Raw genomic sequence first — 21,338 nt, forward strand, 5'->3', positions numbered from 1 at the left:
AATGCCCTTTCTGTGAACTTCTTGGTTTCAAGGAATTTTTTGTAACAACATCTACCTACAACTCTATTCATCAGGTTTGCATGTACATTTTATATCATTTATCGGAAACAGTTTGTCAGTTTTAAATAGTTAGGAGTGGGCGCAAAAAGATATTAATAAGTTCATGATGATGAGCATAGCATATACTACTTGGACCTATTTGAAATGTGATTAATTATGGAAGGCATTGGGAGCCCAAAGTACAGCTTTATCCAGTATGGCTGGCATCTTCCTTTATCTTACAGGAAATGGCCAAGAGTGGAAACCTGGAGAGTTAGGATCTGAACAAGAAGCCCCTGGTCCTTGACTGATTGTTGAGGTGTGATGGGCTGGGGGTCAGGACACCTATTAAACTGTTAAAAATTTTATAATTAGGTACTTTCCATAGTCTTAAAATTTCAGTTATTTCCCTCAAATGAGGATGTATTAAAAGTGATCGTTTTGTTCCAGTGTAACTAAAGTAATATATTGGATTAGACTATTTTATGCCCACCCCTGTGAATGCCACTGTCCTGGTATCATTTACTGAGCATACTGCCCCAAACAAGCCAGTAATCTTGAATGCCATTTCCCCATTCTCTCAAAGCTCCTTGTAGTAGAAAGAACATGATTTTAGAGTCTAGAGATCTGAGTTTAGATCCCAAGAGAGCTTCATTTTCTTCTCATCTATAAATTGGGACTCTTAAATGTTCTAGGATTAAGATGGATTTGTACAACTTATGCCCCGTAATCATGAACCAATAAATGTTAGTTCCTTTCTCTGGCACTGTCTAAAATGTCTTAATCCTTCAAGAAATATTGCTGGGTGTAGAAGGCAGAAATGGTTTATGGAAGACAGCCCCTAGGGCACTGTTATCACCCTAGCAAGGATCTCCTCTTTTCTCTACCTGCCCTTGGAATTCCCCAGCTACAGCCTTGCAATGTTAAGAATCACTTTGCCCACAGCAGAGGCAGCTTGTGAATCCAGTGGAGATCTGAGATGAAAATGCTGCCCCAAGCCATGTGACGATGGTCATACATTTTAGAAAGGAACATTATATAAGCAAACCCCTGGAAGTTCCCTTTGCTCTCAGTATAGCCTTCAGCAGCGCCTGCAGCCTCTGGCACCATGGATACCGCCTTTACTGAGGCAATAGTCTCCATTGTTGTGGGCAGCCTCCCAGAGTAATTGGCAGTGGCAGGGGTTAGGAGAAGGAGGAAGGCCACAGAACAAACATCAAAGGCAATTATCGCAGAACCCAGCTTGTTGTGAATGGAAGCAGTCACTAAGAATGTCATTTTGGAAATAAATTCCTTGGATAGATTAAAAATTTTGATAGTCACCAAAGTAAAAATGTTACCCCAGAGTTTTGACGAAAAGCACACTAGCATCTGCTTCCTGGGGTTGAGTGTTTCCTGATTTGCAAATACACTCCTTCCTGGTACCTAAAAAGCTGTTTTATTATATTTCCAAAGTACTGACATCTGTTTTCCATCCCACAGTAAGTTCATACATTCCTTCCTCCCAGCTTGCAGTAAATAGTCCTGCAGTACCTACTACGAGCAAAGCTTTGCTTCAAGGTAATTTGAAAATTTGATAGAGGTGGGCAGGGGAGCACATTAATTCAAACCAGGGATCTTACACAAATCATCACCCTGTCAATTATTTTTGTCAGTAATGGCTCCAGGCCACTAGGAAAAATTCTTCTTCAGGTAGACATAAAATCTGATAGATCTGATGTTTTGAAGGTCCCAGAGAATTCAGCTCCCCTTATTTTCCTTGCTCTTAATATTGGGAAATAGATCCGAAATTCAAATGGTCTTGTTTTTAGTATTTTATATGCTTATATTTTAGTGTATATACTTCTCAACTTCCTTTTTTTAGTACTACTCCTACATATGCTGAAAATTGAGACCCCTACACCTTATTCTTTTGCAACTCCCATTTTTTATTTAACAACATATTCTAAATATCTTTTCATATCAATAAAATTTGTATTTTTTCTTTATATCACGTCACTAGCTAAAATTAAGCTTACTGTTATATTTATATCTATCCTCTCCTTATTTCTATTGATTGTCATGTTCTCCCACCATAATTTAAGCTCTGGAATGCAGAGAATTTGTTTTCTGTTTTCTCCATGTCTGAAACGATGCCTGGCACATAGTCTGAACTTCACAGTTGTTAAATGAATGATTGAATAAATAACAAAAATATCTTACTTTAAGATATAACTACTATTTTGGGACTTCCCTGGTGGTGCAGTGGTTAAGAATCTGCCTGCCAATGCAGGAGACACGGGTTCGAGGCCTGGTCCAGGAAGATCCCACATGCTGTGGAGCAACTAAGCCCATGCACCACAACTAAGGCTCACAACTGAGGCTGCACTCTAGAGCCTGCGAGCCACAACTACTAAGCCTGTGTGCCACAACTAATGAATCCTGTGTGCCTAGAGCCCGTGTTCTTCAACAAGAGAAGCCCTCACTCACTGCAACTAGAGAAAGCCCATGCACAGAAACAAAGACCCAGTGTGGCCAAAAATAAATAAATAAATATATTTATTTATTTTTTAAAAAACACATAAGTACTATTTTACTTTCCTGAACCTGTGGCTTATTCAATTTTAAAATAAATGTAGGGACTTCCCTCGTGGTCCAGTGGTTAAGACTCCACACTCCCAATTCAGGGGGCCCAGGTTCAATTCCTGGTTGGGGAACTCAGATCCCACATACTGCAGCTGAGCCTGCACACCACAGCTAGAGAGCCCTCGCGCTGCAACTACTGAGCCCACGTGCTCTAGAGCCCACATGCCACAACTAGAGAAGCCTGCGCGCCGCAACAGAGACCCTGCAAAGCCAAAAAAAAAACCAAACAAAACAACCCCTTAAAAAAATAATAACCATAGAAGAGAAACCATTGAAAACAATGAAAAGACAACCTACTGAATGAGAGAAATATTTGCAAATGACATGACCAATAAGAGATTAATGTCCAAAATATATAAACAGCTCATATAACTTAATATTTAAAAAAAAAAAAACCTGATCAAAAATGGGCAGAAGACCTAAACAGATATTTTTCCAAAGAAGATATACACAGGGCCTTCCCTGGTGGTGCAGTGGTTAAGAATCCACCTGCCAATGCAGGCGACACAGGTTCGAGCCCTGGTCTGGGAAGATCCCACATGCCATGGAGCAACTAAGCCCATGCGCCACAACTACTGAAACTGCGCTCTAGAGCCCTCATGCACAACTACTGAAGCCCGTATGCCTACAGCCCATGCTGCAACAAGAGAAGCCACCAAAATGAGAAGCCCGTGCACCGCAAGAAAGAGTAGCCCCTGCTCACCGCAACTAGAGGAAGCCCGTGTGCAGCAACGAAAACCAACACAGCCAAAAATAAATAAATTAAATAAATAAATTAAAAAAAAAGAAGATATACACAAACATGATAATAATCACAATTGCAGAAGTTCTCCGCAAGTAGTAACGGGTCTGATCCCCACACTGGGCTCCCAATATGGGGATCAGACCGGGGTCCTGTGTTACAGGACCCCAGTCTAAGTGTCCTATACCAGAAGTTGAGCCCCCAGAATACCTGGCTTTGAAGACCTCACAGCTAGCCATACATATTCAAAGTAGTGAAAGGAAAAAAACCCACAACCAAGAATATTCAACTCACAAAGGCTATAATTCAGATCTGAAGGAGCTAAAAAGAATTATAGATGGAGAGATAAGATGGCGGAAGAGTAAGACACGGAGATCACCTTCCTCCCCACAGATACTCCAGAAATACATCTACACGTGGAACAACTCCTACAGAACACCTACTAAATGCTGGCAGAAAACCTCAGACCTCCCAAAAGGCAAGAAACTCCCCCACGTACCTGGGTAGGGCAAAAGAGAAAAGAACAAACAGAGGCAAAAGAATAGAGACGGGACCTGTGAGAGGGAGCTGTCAAGGAGGAAAGGTTTCCACACACTAGGAAGCTCCTTTCTGGGCGGAGACTGCAGGTGGTGGAGGGGGAAAGCTTCGGAGCCGCGGAGGAAAGCGCAGCCACAGGGGTGCGGAGGGCAAAGCGGAGAGATTCCCACACAGAGGATTGGTGCCGACCGGCACTCACCAGTCACCGGGCACGAACGTGCGTCCCCTGCATCGGCAGGCGGACTCCCAACCATTGCGCCACCAGGGAAGCCCTCTTTCTTTCTTTTTTTCCCTTCCTTTCCTCCTTCCTTCCTCCCTCCCTCCTTTCTTACTTTCTTTCTTTCTTTCCTCTTCTACTAATTCTTTCTTTCTACTTTTTCTCCCTTTTATTCTGAGCCATGTGGATGAAAGGCTCTTGGTGCTGCAGCCAGGAGTCAGTGCTGTGCCTCTGACGTGGGAGAGCCAACTTCAGGACACTGGTCCACAAGAGACCTCCCAGCTCCACACAATATCAAACGGCGAAAATCTCCCAGAGATCTCCATCTCAACACCAGCAACCAGCTTCACTCAACAACCAGCAAGCTACAGTGCTGGACACCCTATGCCAAACAACTAGCAAGAAAGGAACACAACCCCACCCATTAGCAGAGAGGCTGCCTAAAATCATAATAAGTCCACAGACACCCCAAAACACACCACCAGACGTGGACCTGACCACCAGAAAGACAAGATCCAGCCTCATCCACCAGAACACAGGCACTAGTCCCCTCCACCAGGAAGCCTACACAACCCACTGAAACAACCTTAGCCACTGGGGACAGACACCAAAAATAATGCGAACTACGAACCTGCAGCCTGCAAAAAGGAGACCCCAAACACAGTAAGATAAAAAAGAATGAGAAGACAGAAAAACACACAGCAGATGAAAGAGCAAGATAAAAACCCACCAGACCAAACAAATGAAGAGGAAATAGGCAGTCTACTGAAAAAGAATTCAGAATAATGATAGTAAAGATGATCCAAAATCTTGGAAATAGAATAGACAAAATGCAAGAAACATTTAACAAGGACCTAGAAGAAATAAAGATGAAACAATACACTACTTAATAATGAAGTGATCACTGAAGAAATCAAAGAGGAAGTAAAAAAATACCTAGAAACAAATGACAATGGAGACACCACAACCCAAAACCTATGGGATGCAGCAAAAGCAGTTCTAAGAGGGAAGTTTATAGCAATACAATCCTACCTTAAGAAACAGGAAACATCTCGAATAAACAACCTAACCTTGCACCTAAAGCAATTAGAGAAAGAAGAACAAAAAACCCCAAAGTTAGCAGAAGGAAAGAAATCATAAAAATCAGATCAGAAATAAATGAAGGACACAATAGCAAAGATCAATAAAACTGAAAGCTGGTTCTTTGAGAAGATAAACAAAATTGATAAACCAGACTCATCAAGAAAAAAAGGGAGAAGACTCAAATCAATAGAATTAGAAATGAAAAAGGAGAAGTAACAACTGACACTGCATAAATACAAAAGATCATGAGAGATTACTACAAGCAACTCTATGCCAATAAAATGGACAACCTGGAAGAAATGGACAAATTCTTAGAAATGCATAACCTGCCAAGACTGAATCAGGAAGAAACAGAAAATATGAACAGACCAATCACAAGCACTGAAATTGAAACTGTGACTAAAAATCTTCCAACAAACAAAAGCTCAGGACCAGATGGCTTCGCAGGTGAATTCTATCAAACATTTAGAGAAGAGCTAACACCTATCCTTCTCAAACTCTTCCAAAATATAGCAGAGGGAGGAACACTCTCAGACTCATTCTACGAGGCCACCATCACCTTGATACCAAAACCAGACATGGATGTCACAAAGAAAGAAAACTACAGGCAAATATCACTGATGAACATAGATGCAAAAATCGTCAACAAAATACTAGCAAACAGAATCCAACAGCACATTAAAAGGATCATATACCATGATCAAGTGGGGTTTATCCCAGGAATGCAAGGATTCTTCAATATACCCAAATCAATCAATGTGATAAACCATATTAACAAACTGAAGGAGAAAAACCATATGATCATCTCAATAGATGCAGACAAAGCTTTCGACAAAATTCAACACCTATTTATGATAAAAACCCTACAGAAAGTAGGCATAGAGGGAACTTTCCTCAACATAATAAAGGCCATATATGACAAACCCACAGCCAACATCATCCTCAATGGTGAACAACTGAAAGCATTTCCACTAAGAACAGGAACAAGATAAGGTTGCGCACTCTCACCACTCTTTTTTTTTTGCAGTACGCGGGCCTCTCACTGTTGCAGCCTCTCCCATCCCGGAGCACAAGCTCCGGACGGGCAGGCTCAGCAGCCATGGCTCACAGGCCCAGCTGCTCCGCGGCACGTGGGATCTTCCCGGACCGGGCACGAACCCGTGTTCCCTGCATCGGCAGGTGGACTCTCAACCACTGCGCCACCAGGGAAGCCCTCACCACTCTTATTCAACATAGTTTTGGAAGTTTTAGCCACAGCAATCAGAGAAGAAAAGGAAATAAAAGGAATCCAAATCGGAAAAGAAGAAGTAAAGCTGTCAGATGACATGATACTATACATAGAGAATCCTAAAGATGCTACCAGAAAATTACTAGAGCTAATCAATGAGTTTGGTAAAGTATAAGGATACAAAATTAATGCACAGAAATCTCTGGCATTCCTATACAACTAATGATGAAAAATCTGAAAGTGAAATCAAGAAAACACTCCCATTTACCATTGCAACAAAATGAATAAAATATCTAGGAATAAACCTACCTAAGGAGACAAAAGACCTGTATGCAGAAAATTATAAGACACTGATGAAAGAAATTAAAGATGATACAAATAGATGGAGAGATATACCATGTTCTTGGATTGGAAGAATCAACATTGTGAAAATGACTCTACTACCCAAAGCAATCTACAGATTCAATGCAATCCTTATCAAACTACCACTGGCATTTTTCACAGAACTAAAACAAAAAATTTCACAATTTGTATGGAAACACAAAAGACCCCAAATAGCTAAAGCAATCTTGAGAAAGAAAAACAGAGCTGGAGGAATCAGGCTCCCTGACTTCAGAGTATACTACAAAGCTACTGTAATCAAGAGAGTATGGTACTGGCATAAAAGCAGAAAGATAGATCAATGCAACAGGATAGAAAGCCCAGAGATAAACCCACGCACATATGGTCACCTTATCTTTGAAAAGGAGGCAGGAATGTACAGTGGAGAAAGGACAGCCTCTTCAATAAGTGGTGCTGGGAAAACTGGACAGGTGCATGTAAAAGTATGAGATTAGAACACTCCCTAACACCATACACAAAAATAAGCTCAAAATGGATTAAAGACCTAAATGTAAGGCCAGAAACTATCAAATTCTTAGAGGAAAACATAGGCAGAACACTCTATGACATAAATCACAGCAAGATCCTTTTTGACCCACCTCCTAGAGAAATGGAAATAAAAACAAAAATAAACAAATGGGACCTAATGAAACTTCAAAGCTTTTGCACAGCAAAGGAAACCATAAACAAGACCAAAAGACAACCCTCAGAATGGGAGAAAATATTTGCAAATGAAGCAACTGACAAAAGATTAATCTCCAAAATTTATAAGCAGCTCATGCAGCTCAATAACAAAAAAACAAACAACCCAATCCAAAAATGGGCAGAAGACCTAAACAGAGATTTCTCCAAAGAAGATATACAGACTGACAACAAACACATGAAAGAATGCTCAACATCATTAATCATTAGAGAAATGCAAATCAGAACTACAATGAGATATCATCTCACACCAGTCAGAATGGCCATCATAAAAAAATTTAGAAACAATAAATGCTGGAGAGGGTGTGGAGAAAAGGGAACACTCATGCACTGCTGGTGGGAATGTGAATTGGTACAGCCACTGTGGAGAACAGTGTGGAAGTTCCTTAAAAAACTACAAATAGAACTACCATATGACCCAGCAATCCCACTACTGGGCCTATACCCTGAGAAAACCATAATTCAAAAAGAGTCGTGTACCAAAATGTTCATTGCAGCTCTATTTACAATAGCCCAGAGATGGAAACAACCTAAGTGTCCATCATCAGATGAATGGATAAAGAAGATGCAGCACATATATACAATGGAATATTACTCAGCCATAAAGAGAAACGAAATTGAGCTATTTGTAATGAGGTGGATAGACCTAGCGTCTGTCATACAGAGTGAAGTAAGTCAGAAAGAGAAAGACAAATACCGTATGCTAACACATATATATGGAATTTAAGGGAAAAAAATGTCATGAAGAACCTACGGGTAAGACAGGAATAAAGACACAGACCTACTAGAGAATAGACTTGAGGATATTGGTGGGGGGGAAGGGTAAGCTGTGACAAAGCGAGAGAGAGGCATGGACATATATACACTACCAAACGTAAGGTAGATAGCTAGTGGGAAGCAGCTGCATAGCACAGGGAGATCAGCTCGGTGCTTTGTGACCGCCTGGAGGGGTGGGATAGGGAGGGAGACGCAAGAGGGAAGAAATATGGGAACATATGTATATATATATAACTGATTCACCTTGTTATAAAGCAGAAACTAACACACCATTGTAAAGCAATTATACTCTAATAAAGATGTAAAAAAGAAAAAAAGAATTATAGACAAGCAAAAGCTAAAAGAGTTCAGCGCCACTAAACGGGCCTTACATGAAATGTTAAAGGGACTTTTCTAAGTGGAAAAGAAAAGACCACAGAAATAAAAATTAAAACTATGAAAGGGAAAAGGCAAATACACAGTAAAGGTAGTAGATCAACCACGTACAAAGATAGTAGGAAGGTTAAAAGACAAAAATAGTAAAGTCATCCATATCCCCAATAACTAGTTAAGGGATACACAAATCAAAACTATCAAATGTGTGTTGTGGGGGGAGTAAAAATGCAGCATTGTTAGAATGCATCTGAACATAAGAGATCATCAATTTTTATTTATTTTTTGCCCACCATGCAGCTTGCGGGATCTTATTTCTTATTTCCCCAACCAGGGATGAAACCCAGGGCCCTGGTAGTGAGAGCACCAAGTCCTAACCACTGGACTGCCAGGGAATTCTGGAGATCATCAACTTTAAATATATGTATATTTAAAATATAATATTACCACAAACCAAAAATTTATAATAGATACACACAAAAAAATAAAGGAATCCAAAATAACACTAAAGATAGTCGTCAAAACATAAGAGAAGAGAGCAAAAGAAGAGGAAAAAACCAGGAAGATTGGTTCAAGATGGCAGAGTAGAAGGACATGCTCTCACTCCCTCTTTCGAGAACACCAGAATCACAACTAACTGCTGAACAATCATTGACAGGAAGACACTGGAACTCACCAAGAAAGATAACCCCACATCCAAAGACAAAGGTGAAGCTGCAATGAGATGGTAGGAGGGGCTCTATCACAATAAAATCAAATCCCATAACCGCTGGGTGGGTGACTCACAAACTGAAAAACACTTATACCACAGAAGTCCACCCACTGGAGTGAAGGTTCTGAGCTACACATCAGGCTTCCCAACCTGGGGATCTGGCAACGGGAGGAGGAATTCCTAGAGAATCAGACTTTGAAAGCTAGCAGGATTTGATAGCAGGACTTCAGCAGCACTGGGGGAAACAGAGACTCCACTCTTGGAGGGCACACACAAAGTAGTGTGCGCATCGGAACACAGAGGAAGGAGCAGTGACCCCATAGGAGACGGAACCAGACCTACCTGCTAGTGTTGGAGGGTCTCCTGCAGAGGCGGGGGGCAGCTGTGGCTCATCAAGGGACAAGGACACTGGCAGCAGAAGTTCTGGGAAGTACTCCTTGGTGTAAGCCCTCCCAGAGTCTGCCATTAGCCCCACCAAAGAGCTCGGGTAGGGTCCAGTGTTGGGTTGCCTCAGGCCAAACAACCAACAGGGAGGGAACCCAGCCCCACCCATCAGCAGAAAAGCACATTAAAGTTTTACTGAGCTCTGCCCACCAGAGCAACAGCCAGCTCTACTCACCACCAGTCCCTCCCATCAGGAAACTTGCACAAGCCTCTTAGATAGCCTCATCCACCAGAGGGCAGACAGCAGAAGCAAGAATAACTACAATCTTGCAGCCTGTGGAATGAAACCACATTCACACAAAGAAAGACAAGATGAAAAGGCAGAGGGCTATGTACCAGATGAAGGAACAAGATAAAACCCCACAAAAACAACTAAATGAAATGGAGATAGGCAACCTTCCAGAAAAAGAATTCAGAATAATGACAGTGAAGATGATCCAGGACCTCAGAAAAAGAATGAAGGCAAAGATCTAGAAGATGCAAGAAATGTTTAAGAAAGATCTAGAAGAATTAAAGAACAAACAGAGATGAATGATACAATAACTGAAATGAATAATACGCGAGAAGGAATCAATAGCAGAATAACTGAGGCAGAAGAACGGATAAGTGACCTGGAAGACAGAATGGTGGAATTCACTGCCGTGGAACAGAATAAAGAAAAAAGAATGAAAAGAAATGAAGACAGCCTAAGAGACCTCTGGGACAACATTAAATGCAACAACATTCGCATTATAGGGGTCCCAGAAGGAGAAAAGAGAGAGGAAGGATCCAAGAAAATATTTGAAGAGATTATAATCAAAAACTTCCCTAACATGGGAAAGGAAATAGCCACCCAAGTCCAGGAAGTGCAGAGAGTCCCATACAGGATAAACCCAAGGAGAAACATGCCGAGACACATAGTAATCAAACTGGCAAAAATTAAAGACAAAGAAAAATTATGGATAGCAGCAAGGGAAAAATGACAAATAACATACAAGGGAACTCCCATAAGGTTAACAGCTGATTTCTCAGCAGAAACTCTACAAGCCAGAAGGGAGTGGCATGATATACTTAAAGTGATGAAAGGGAAGAACCTACAACCAAGATTACTCTACCTGGCAAGGATCTCATTCAGCTTCGATGGAGAAATCAAAAGCTTTACACACAAGCAAAAGCTAAGAGAATTCAGCACCACCAAACCAGCTCTACAACAAATGCTAAAGGAACTTCTCTAAGTAGGAAACACAAGAGAAGAAAAGGACCTACAAAAACAAACCCAAAACAATTAAGAAAATGGTAATAGGAACATACATATCAATAAGTACCTTGAAAGTGAATGGATTAAATGCTCCAACCAAAAGACACAGGCTCGCTGAATGGATACAAAAACAAGACCCATATATGTGCTCTCTACAAGAGATTCATCTGAGACCTAGGGACACATACAGACCGAAAGTGAGGGGATGGAAAAAGATATTCCATGCAAATGGAAATCAAAAGAAAGCTGGAGTAGCAATACTCATACCAGATAAAATAGACTTTAAAATAAAGAATGTTACAAGAGACAAGGAAGGACACTACATAATGATCAAGGGATCAATTCAACAAGAAGATATAACAATTATAAATATATATGCACCCAACATAGGAGCGCCTCAATGCATAAGGCAAATGCTAACAGCTATAAAAGAGGAAATTGACAGTAACACAATAATAGTGGGGGACTTTAACACCTCACTTACACCAATGGACAGATCAGCCAAATAGAAAATTAATAAGGAAACACAGTCTTCAAATGACACAATAGACCAGATAGATTTAATTGATATTTATAGGACATTCTATCCCAAAACAGCAGATTACACTTTCTTCTCAAGTGTGCACGGAACATTCTCCAGGATAGATCACATCTTGGGTCACAAATCAAGCCTCAGTAAATTTAAGAAAACTGAAATCATATCAAGCCTCATTTCTGACCACAACGCTATGAGATTAGAAATCAATTACAGGGAAAAAAACGTAAAATACACAAACACATGGAGGCTAAACAATACATTACTAAATAACCAAGAGATCACTGAAGAAATCAAAGAGGAAATCAAAAAATACCTAGACACAAATGACAATGAAAACATGACGATCCAAAACTATGGGATGCAGCAAAAACAGTTCTAAGAGGGAAGTTTATAGCTATACAAGCCTACCTCAAGAAACAAGAAAAATCTCAAATAAACAATGTAACCTTACACCTACAGGCACTAGAGAAAGAAGAACAAACAACACCCAAAGTTAGTAAAAGGAAAGAAATCAGGAAGATCAGAGCAGAAATAAATGAAATAGAAACAAAGAAAACAATAGCAAAGATCAACAAAACTAAAAGCTGGTTCTTTGAGAAGATAAACAAAACTGATAAACCATTAGCCAGACTCATCAAGAAAAAGAGGGAGAGGACTCAAATCAATAAAATTAGAAATGAAAGAGGAAAAGTTACAACAGACACCACAGAAATACAAAGCATGCTAAGAGACTACTACAAGCAACTCTATGCCAGTAAAATGGACATCCTGGAAGACAAATTCTTAGAAAGGTATAACCTTAAAAGACTGAACCAGGAAGAAATCGAAAACATGAACAGGCCAATCACAACTAATGAAATTGAAACTGTGATTAAAAATCTTCCAACAGGGCTTTCCTGGTGGTGCAGTGGTTGGGAGTCTGCCTGCCGGTGCAGGGGACGCAGGTTTGTGCTCTGGTCTGGGAGGATCCCACGTGCTGCGGAGCGGCTGGGCCCGTGGGCCATGGCCGTTGGCGCTGCGCGTCCGGAGCCTGTGCTCCACGACAGGGGAGGCCACGGCAGTGAGAGGCCTGTGTACCACAAAAAAAAAAAAAAAGAAAGAAAAAAATCTTCCAACAAACAAAAGTCCAGGTCCAGATGGCTTCACAGGTGAATTCTGTCAAACATTTAGAGAAGAGCTAACACCTATCCTTCTCAAACTCTTCCAAAAAGTTGCAGAGGAAGGAACATTCCCAAACTCATTCTATGAGGCCACCATCACCCTGACAGCAAAATCAGACAAACATACTACAAAAAAATAAAATTACAGACCAATATCACTGATGAATATACATGCAAAAATCCTCAACAAAATACTAGCAAACAGAATCCAACAACACATTAAAAGGATCATACACATGATCAAGTGGGATTTATCCAAGAGATGCAAGGATTCTTCAATATACGGAAATCAATCAATGTGATACACCACATTAACAAATTGAAGGAGAAAAACCATATGATTATCTCAATAGATGCAGAAAAAGTGTTTGACAAAATTCAACACCCATTTATGATAAAAACTCTCCAGAATGTGGGCATAGAGGGAAGCTACTTCAACATAATAAAGGCCATATACGACAAACCCACAGCAAACATCATTCTCAATGGCAAAAAACTGAAAGCATTTCCTTTAAGATCAGGAACAAGACAAGGATGTCCACTCTCACCACTATTATTCAACATAGTTTTGGAAGTCCTAGCCACGTCAATCAGAGAAGAAAAAGAAATAAAGGAATACAAATTGGAAAAGAAGAAGTAAAGCTGTCACTGTTTGCAGATGATATGATACTATACATAGAGAATCCTACAGATGCCACTAGCAAACTACTAGAGCTAATCAATGAATTTGATATTCTTGCAGAATACAAAATTAATATACAGAAATCTCTTGCATTCCTATGCACTAATGATGAAAAATCTGAAAGAGAAATTAAGGAAACACTCCCATTTACCACTGCAACAAAAAGAATAAAATACCTAGGAATAAACCTAACTAGGGAGACAAAAGACCTGTATGCAGAAAACTATAAGACACTGATGAAAGAAATTAAGATGATACCAACAGATGGAGAGATATACCATGTTCTTGGATTGGAAGAATCAATACTGTGAAAATGACTATACTACCCAAAGCAATCTACAGATTCAATGCAATCCCTATCAAATTACCAATGGCATTTTTTTACAGAACTAGAACAAAAAGTCTTAAAATTTGTATGGAGGCACCAATGACCCCAAATAGCCAAAGCAGTCTTGAGGGAAAAAAACAGAGCTGGAAGGATCAGACTCTCTGACTTCAAACTATACTACAAAGCTACACTAATCAAGACAATATGGTACTGGCACAAAAACAGAAATATAGACCAATGGAACAGGATAGAAAGGCCAGAGATAAACTCACACACCTTTGGTCAACTAATCTATGACAAAGGAGGCAAGGATACATAATGGAGAAAAGACAGTCTCTTCAATAAGTGGTGCTGGGAAAACTGGACAGCTACATGTAAAAGAATGAAATTAGAACACTCCCTAACACCATACACAAAAATAAACTCAAAATGGATTCGAGACCTAAATGTAAGACCAGTCACTATAATACTCTTAGAGGAAAACATAGGAAGAACACTCTTTGACATAAATCACAGCAAGATCTTTTTTGATCCACCTCCTAGAGTGATGGAAATAAAAACAAAAATAAACAAATGGGACCTAATGAAACTTAAAAGCTTCTGAAAAGCAAAGGAAACCATAAACAAGATGAAAAGACAACCCTCCAAAGGGAGAAAATATTTGCAATGAATCATCGGACAAAGGATTAATCTCCAAAATATATAAACAACTCATGCAGCTCAATATTAAAAAAAACAAACAACCCAATCCAAAAATGGGCAGAAGACCTAAATAGACATTTCTCCAAAGAAGACATACAGATGGCCAAGCAGCACATGAAAAGCAGCTCAACGTCATTAATTATTAGAGAAATGCAAATCAAAACTACAATGCAGTATCTCCTTACACCAGTCAGAATGGGCATCATCAGAAAATCTACAAACAACAAATCCTGGAGAGGGTGTGGAGAAAAGGGAACCCTCTTGCATTGTTGGTGGGTATGTAAATTGATACAGCCACTATGGAGAACAGTATGGAGGTTCCTTAAAGAGCTAAAAAATAGAATTACCATATGACCCAGCAATCCCACTACTGGGCATATACCCAGAGAAAACCATAATTCAAAAAGACACATGCACCCCAATGTTCACTGCAGCACTATTTACAATAGCCAGGTCATGGAAACAACTTAAATGCCCATCGACAGACGAATAGATAAAGAAGATGTGGTACATATATACAATAGAATATTACTCAGCCATTAAAAGGAACGAAATTGGGTCATTTGTAGAGACGTGGATGGATCCAGAGAACACAAAAAAAGAAAATTACCAGCTAATATCACCAATGAATATAAATGCAAAAATCCTCAACAAAATATTAGCAAACTGAATTCAACAATACATGAAAAGGATCACAGAACATGTTTTTTTAAATTATAGTTGATTTACAATGTTGTGTTAGTTTCTGGTGTACAGCAAAGCAATTCAGTTATATACATATATATATATGTATATATATATACATATATATATATAGACACACACACACACACACACACATATATATATATACACACACACACATTCTTTTTCATATTCTTTTCTATTAAGGTTTATTACAGGGTATTGAATATAGTTCCCTGTGCTATAGAGTAGGACCTTGTTTATCTCTTTTATATACAGTAGTTTGTCTCTGCTAATCCCAAACTCCTCATTTATCCCTCCACCACCTCCTTTCCCATTTGGTTACCATAAGTTTGTTTTCAATGTCTGTGAGTGTGGTTCTGTTTTGTAAATAATTTCATTTGTGTCATATTTTAGATTCCACATATAAGTGACAGCATATGGTATTTGTCTTTCTCATTCCTACATTGGTACGATTTATCGCAGAGAGTGTTTTGCCTATATTCTCTTCTAGGAGTCTTATGATGTCATGGCTTATATTTAAGTGTTTAAGCCATTTTGAGTTTATTTTTTGTACAGTTTGAGGATTTCTTCTAACTTCATTGATTTACATGCAGCTGTTCAGCTTTCCCAACACCACTTGCTGACAAGACCATCTTTTCTCCATTGTATATGCTTGCTCCTTTGTCGAAGAGCAATTGACCATAGGTGTGTGGGTTTATTTCTGGGCTCTGTATTCTCTTCCATTGATCCATATGTCTGTTTTGGGGCCAATACCACACTGTTATGATTACTGTAGCTTTGTAGTATTGTCTGAAGTCTGGGAGGGTTATGCCTCCAGCTTTTTCTGTTTCCTCAGGATTTCTTTGGCAATTCTGGGTCTTTTATGGTCTGATATAAATTTTAGGATTATCACCTTTTTTTAAAATACAAAAAAGTAAACATATCATTTGAATTGTCAAAAAACTATCAGAATTCATCAATGAATTTAGTAAAGTTGCAGGTACAAAATTAATATATAGAAACTTGTTGCATCTCTATATACTAACAACAAGCTATCAGAAATAGAAATTAAGAAAACAATCCCATTTACTATTGCATCATAAGGAAAAAAGTACCTAGGAATAAATCTACCCAAGCAGGTAAAGACCTATATTTGGAAAACTATAAAACATTGATGTAAGAAACTGAAGGACTCTCACCTTCTGATATGGCCCACACTCTGTCTGTGAAGTGTGTTTCTCCCAGTGCCACTCTTGTCTTTTGAGATGGACTGTATTCTGTCTATGGAATATGTGTCTCTCTAAATAAATCACTTCTTACCTATCACTTTGCCCCTCACTGACTTCCTTCTGTACTGAGACATAAAGAAGCTGAGCTTCATTAGTCCCTGAGACCAGCTGGTGAGCCACAAAGGGACAGCAATAAGCTAGACCAACTCCTGTTCATCGTTAACACTGTGGGAGACACCTTCTGCAGCATTTCTTTGTGACAACGTTTTGGGCACTAACACCTGGCTGGGAGACTACCTTGGAAGGGATAGCACCTAAAATCGAACTAAGGCCCCCATCCAGGTGGAGGATGGTAACTTCAGGCTGAGCACAAGATTCCTGGAACACTGCCCTTTTACCTCACCACCAACCAATCAGACGAAAGTCATACACTCTGAAGCTCTCATCCCAAATTTTGCCTATTAAAAACTTCTCCCTGAAAACCATTGGGGAGTTCAGGGTTTTTGAGCGTGAACCACCCGTTCTCCTTGCTTGGCCCTGCAATAAGCCTTTCTCTCCTCCAAAAAAAAAAAAAAAAAAAGGAAACTGAAGATGACACAAACAAATGAAAAGATATATCATCCTCATGGACTGGAAGAATTAATATTGTTAAAATGACCGTACTACCCAAGGCAATCTACAGATTCAATGCAATCCCTATGAAAATACTAATGGCATTTTTCCAGAGCTAGATAGAACAACTAATTCTAAAATTTGTATGGAAATACCAAAGACTCCAAATAGTGAAAACAATCTTGAGAAAAAAGAACAAAGCTGGAAGTATTACACTCCCTGAATTCGAACTATACTACAAAGCTTAGTAATCAAAAAGTATGGTACTAGCATGAAAACAGACACATAGATAAATGGAACAGAATACAGAGCCCAGAAATGAACCCACACTTATATGGTCAATTAACCTATGACAAAGGAGCCAAGAATATACAATGGGGAAAAGACAGCCTCCTCAATAAATGGTGTTGTGAAAACTAGACAGCTACATTCAAAAGAATCACAATGGACTACTTTCTCATACCAAATACAAAAATAAACTCAAAATGGATTAAAGACTTAAATGTAAGACCCCAAACCATAAAACTCCTAGAAGAAAACACAGGCAGTTCACTCTTTGACCTTGGTCTCAGCAATAATTTTTTGCTGTGTCTCCTCAGGCAAGGGAATCAAAAGCAAAAACAAACAAACGGAACTACATTCATCTAAAAAGCTTTACATAGCAAAGGAAACTATCAACAAAACAGAAAGGCTGTCTACTGAATGGGAGACGATATTTCCAAACAATATACCTGATAAGGGGTTAATATGCAAAATATACGAAGAACCCATAAAACTCAACATCAAAAAAGCAAACAACCTGATTAAAAATTGGCAGAGGACCTGACTAGATATTTCTCCAAAGACATACAGATTGCCAACAGGTACATGAAAACATGCTCAACATCACTAATCATCAGAGAAATGCACATCAAAACCACAATGAGATATCACTTCATACCTGTCAGAATGTCTATTATCAAAAAGACAACAAATAAGTGTTTACTAGGATGAGGAGGAAAGGGAACCCTGGTCCACTGCTGGTAGGATAGTAAATCGGTACAGTCACTATGGAAAATGGTATGGGGAATTCCTAAAAAAAAAATTAAAAATAGATCTACCCCACAACCCAGCAATTCTACTTTTGTGTATGTTTCCAAGTAAAACAAAAACACTAATTCAAAAAGATATATGTACCCTTATGGTCATTGCAGCACTACTTGCAATAGCCAAGACATGGAAGTAACCTAAGTTTCCATCAATAGATGAACTGATAAAGAAGATGTGGTATAACAAAATGTAAATTACTCAACAATAAAAAAGCATGAAATTCTGCCATTTGTAACAACGTGGATGGACCTAGAGGGTATTATGCTTAGTGAAATAAATCAGACAAAGACATATTCTATGTTATCACTTATATTGGAATCTATAAAACAAAACAAATGAATAAAAATAACAAAACAGAAACAGATTCATAGATACAGAGAACAAACCGGTAGTTTCCAGGGGCATGTATGTAGGTGGTTCAATGAAATGGGTGAGAGAGATTAAGCGGTACAAACTTCCAATTACAAAATAAATGAGTTATGGGGATGAAATGAAAAGCATGAGGAATAGAGTCAATAATATTAAAATAACTTTGTATGGTGACAGATGCTAACCAGACTTGTCATGTTATTCATTTTGCAGTGTATAGAAATATCAAATCACTATGTTGTACACTGGAACTTATAGTGTTGTAGGTCAATTATACTTCAATAAAAAATAACAAAATTTTTATAAAATCCACGTCTTTATTGACATTTATGTTAAGTTTTGAGAAGAATAGATGATATACGTATGATCACTTAGCTATGTTTAACCTTTTTGCTTTTATTATGAGGATAGTTCAATCAACTGAAAATTAAGTACAAGTGTAAGGTTTATAAATTGTATTCAAAATTCAAATCTTTTAAAATATTCTGTTCAATAAAACATAATTAAAATCAAACTAGTAAAAATTTAAAATTTTTTAAATTAAAAAAGAAGTCATGGTAAATCTTCCCATGACTGAAATTCAAGGAATCTTCCTGTTCGGGCAGTTTTCTTCCAAGTAGTGATTCAGGGATCCAGGCTCCTCCCGTATTAAAAATGTGGCTCCCGAGGTTGCCCTGGGAGTCATCTCCCTTCCCGTCAGCTGGGAGGGTTCAAGAGCATAGAGGATAATGCAAGAAGTTTTAATGGGCCAGGCCTGGAAGTGCTACATGTCACTTTTGACCACATGCCACTTGGCATACCTAAGTGTAAGGGAGGTGTGGAAATATAGTTCAGGTGTGTGTCTAGGAGGAGAAGAAAGCGGGTTTGGTAAACAACTAGCCAATCTCTGCCACTGTAGTTAAATAAGTCGATCCCTGTTAGATATCTACAAATAAAGAGTTCAGAGTAAAATCATTCACTCCTGTATATTTGTGTTTATAAAATCTAGAAACTATTTGTTTCAGAGAATTTCCGAAGTCTCCAACTATGACAAAACCATTCCCTATTCTTGTGAGCTGCCTTTTATTTCTCCAAGGAAAGAAAGGAAAAACTTAAACTTGATTTTTATAAAAACCCATTTGTATTTAAACTGCTTTGCAATTTTACCAAACCCACTTCCTTCTTCTCCTAGACACACAACTAATAAAATGTTTGCATAAAAGCTGTAGTTTTGACTTGATTACAAAACCTGCCAGGGTTGCCCCCAAAGGTGTGGATTTCCAAACAGCATGGCTGTCAACACTGCAAAATGCATTTCTGAGGGACTGAAATCTTACCACGTAGAAAGGAATGAATTTTTCAAAATTTCCAAATTCTAAGATAGGCCTAGATGAAGCCTGGTGTTTCCACTCAGATTGTCTTACCATAATGTTTGTTTTCTAATTTAATACTGGTTAAGACTATAAGCTCCAGAAGGAGTTTTAGTCCATTGGTGAGAGGGGTAGAAAGGTGATGATAGGAAAAAAGTAACATTTACTGAGGCTAATTTGTCAGGACTGAGCTAGGCACTGTGCCCATACACTTGACTTCCTTTAATCCTCACATCAACACTGCAAGGAAGGTAGTGTGATCCCAGTTTTATCGGTGAGGACCCTTGGTCTCTGGGAGGCTAACTAGCTCACCTGTGGTCCCAAGCCAGCAAAGGACAAAGCTTGGATGTGAGCTGAGGTGCATCCGCCACCAAAGCCCACACTCTTGACTAGAGCAGAGTGGGAAAAAGAATGAAAATGAAGAACTTGGGAAATGGGCTAGAGACCAACACTAAGGAGCTTTGGAATTTGATTCCTCAGTCTTTACTTTCCTAAGAAATCCCTGGAGGTGATTAATTCCTTTGTATTTCTGTTAGCCACTAGCTCTGTAGAAAGACTGAAGGCACATGCAAGGTTAGAACTTCAGATCCTAGTACCAGCTCTCTGATATTTCTGGTCACTCACTGAAATCACCTTGCAGGGAGTTTTTCCAAACCAGTTGTCTGTGGGGACAATCAAGTTCTAACTCAGATTCTGACTGGGAAGATTTGGCCACTCTGATCACACCTCCATGGGAAAAAATGAAACTGACAGATTAAGGGAGCAATTCCAAGAATAATTTTGGCACTCAAGACTGAAAAACAATTTTCCTTCATATTTGGGCAGGGAAAATGCCTCAAGGACAGTAAAAGCCTGCAGGAGAAGCCAGCTGAGAGCCCTTTTTTCTCTTCCCCTCTGCCAAGGCTCATGTCTGTAAAACAGATGAACTATTTGCTACCTTCCTGGGTTTTTACTCAGTTGTTTATAGCAGACCTGGCAATATGTGCATCATCAAAGTAAAAAATGAAGCCAAATAGCAAGATTTCAGAGTGGGAGAAATAGCAGTCTTTACAAACACATGAATTAAACTAAAATTCCAACTTCAACTATAAGGTAAGTTTTTTGAACCCTAAGAATTACATTTTACAATATTGAATGTATCATTTTTGCAAAAGCACACCTTTTGAATCTACTTGGGTTAACCCTATTTTCAAATTACCTTTTTCACAGCCATTGCATAGAGTACAAAGGAGATAAAGGAACAACTGTGCTAAAATGTATTCCCTGTAAATTGATACAGTCTCTGTGGAATCTTGGTGAAGGATACATTGACAACATTTATCAAAATTACAAACTTTTTGACTCAGAAATTTCACATCCAGGAATTTATATTGTAGAAATACTTGCATAGGTACTGATATATGAACATGGTTATTCTGCATCATAGTTTATATAAAGGCAAAAGAATGGAAACAACCTAAGTTTCAGTAGAGAACTAACTAAATAAATCACAGTACA

The sequence above is a fragment of the Monodon monoceros genome, unplaced genomic scaffold, assembly GCF_005190385.1.
Source record: "Monodon monoceros isolate NGI ecotype Baffin Bay Population unplaced genomic scaffold, NGI_Narwhal_1 Super_Scaffold_20, whole genome shotgun sequence".
In the NCBI taxonomy this organism is placed as follows: domain Eukaryota; kingdom Metazoa; phylum Chordata; class Mammalia; order Artiodactyla; family Monodontidae; genus Monodon; species Monodon monoceros.